Source organism: Sinocyclocheilus rhinocerous, unplaced genomic scaffold (genome assembly GCF_001515625.1).
Source record: "Sinocyclocheilus rhinocerous isolate Xijiao unplaced genomic scaffold, SAMN03320098_v1.1 scaffold872, whole genome shotgun sequence".
In the NCBI taxonomy this organism is placed as follows: domain Eukaryota; kingdom Metazoa; phylum Chordata; class Actinopteri; order Cypriniformes; family Cyprinidae; genus Sinocyclocheilus; species Sinocyclocheilus rhinocerous.
The window spans coordinates 75,821-77,783 of NW_015639510.1; the positions used below are offsets into that span (position 1 = coordinate 75,821).

At 39.6% G+C, this 1,963-nt stretch overlaps 1 long non-coding RNA gene across 1 annotated transcript in view; it reads left to right on the plus strand.

Moving 5' to 3' along the window:
- Positions 1–451: 451 nt before the first annotated feature.
- LOC107751279 (uncharacterized) overlaps positions 452–1,963 on the plus strand; it is a 15,243-nt gene continuing 13,731 nt past the window's right edge. Inside the window, exon 1 of the long non-coding RNA XR_001641222.1 lies at positions 452–510. This is a non-coding gene — a long non-coding RNA (uncharacterized LOC107751279). The remainder of the gene's footprint in view (positions 511–1,963) is intronic.

The window sequence follows — 1,963 nt, forward strand, 5'->3', positions numbered from 1 at the left end:
AATAAACGTGTCCCAATGTTAATATTAAAAAAGGAATAATTGACAATGGACCATTGAATAATTAAAAAGGATTTCATTCACCTAGGGGTGACAGTGTGGCCAAAATGTAAAGTAGTGCATTAATTTTTCAATAATTCAACAGTCTAGAGTCAATTATTTGGCTTATACCATGTGTCTGTATACATCTTTTCATGTTTTTGCCCTAACCTAAAATGCTCAGGTAGAACAGTTTCTTTTATTTACTTTTTACATATCTTGCTTAAAACAGCCCAACTGATCATTACTGGCTCTGAAAAATTGATCTCAACCAGTCAGAATCAAGAATTCAACAATTTGTGAATTAAAAATATGTGCAACTTAATACAAATCAAAAATCCTCAGTGGTCACATGACCAGTGAGCGTAATGGTTAAAGTAGGCAGCCGTTCATGACCCAAAAGCGAAGATTCAGCTGCAGCAATACCCCATCTGATTATTGGGTCTCATGGCGATTGCATTTTCAGCACTGAAGGTGAGCAACTTTGAATGGAGCGCTTGTTCTGTTGCGAACGGCGTCACATTGCACTGCGCCGGCTTACTGATACTGTTGTGCCTTTTAGAGCGGTTTTCTTTGCCCTGCCTACGTTTAAGAAGCTTATTTCATAAGAAGATGAAAAAAAATAGATTGCATCGAACTTCAGATTTGTGCTTGAAAACCACAGAATCTGAGGCAAACATGAGAGATGTGGTTTCATTATCTTGACTTTTTCTTGTCTTTTATTTCGTTTGAAAGCGGCAGCCATCAGCCCAGTGCTGTGAACAATGTGAAACGCCTCAAGGTTGCAGTGCGATGCAGCGGTAGATTGACTTCCAGAGGAGTCGCGCAGCTCCCGCTGTGAATAGCCATTTAAACTACAGCTGCGTCTATTGTGAAATTACCTGTTGCTTAGGAACCGCTATGATTGGATGGATCAGCTCTTGCTTAGCCAAGGTCTCCTTGTTATTCTTTGTACAAAGAAACCTTGGTTTAGCGTAATTAGCGGCGCTTGCTTTGTTCAAACCCCTAACCTTAAGTATTAAGCTTCAGCATGTATCCCACCCCACACCGTTTGTCCTGAAAGTGGGTGTGGGTTACTTTTTTAAACATTTGCATTTGCTATTTTAAATTGATGAGCAATAAATCAGGTGAAAAAACTGCTGAAGAAGGAACTTAAAGGGGTTAGTTCACCCAAAAATGAAAATTACCCCATGGTTTACTCACCCTAAAGTCATCCTAGGTGTATATGACTTTCTTCATTCAGACGAATCCAATCAGAGTTATATTAAAAAATGTCCTGGCTCTTCCAACCTTTATAATGACAGTGAATGGGGGCCGAGGTTTTTAAGGCCGAAAAAGAGCATCCATCCATCATAAAAAGTGCTCCACATGGCCCCGAGGGATTAATAAAGGCCTTCTAAAGTGATTCATTGCGTTTGTGTAAAAAAAAATCCATATTAATCTCTTGTTTCCGCTAACTGTCGTTTTGTTTACAGCAAAGGAAAACCAGTCTCCTCTTGGCTTATATCTAAATCCTCCGACATTTTTCTTTACAAATCCTGGTTTTGTACTTCTAATTCGTGACTGACGTTTTGTTTTGCTCTCTCCACTGCGCATCCACGTTCGTCACTTGCCACTGGAGCTTACAGTACGCTTACGTCATCCGCTGGAACGCCATTCTCTCGTAAACACGCATACGAAAGTTAGCGGAAACTAGAGATTACTGCTTATAAAGTTTTAAATATGGATATTTTTCTTACACAAACACATCACTTCACTTCAGAAGGCCTTCATTAACCTCCCGGAGCTGTGTGGAGCACTTTTTATGATGGATGGATGTACTTTATTGGACTTCAAAATCTCAACACCCATTCACTGCCATTATAAAGCACGGAAGAGCCAGGACATTTTTTAATATAACTCCGATTGTATTCGTCTGAAAGAAGAA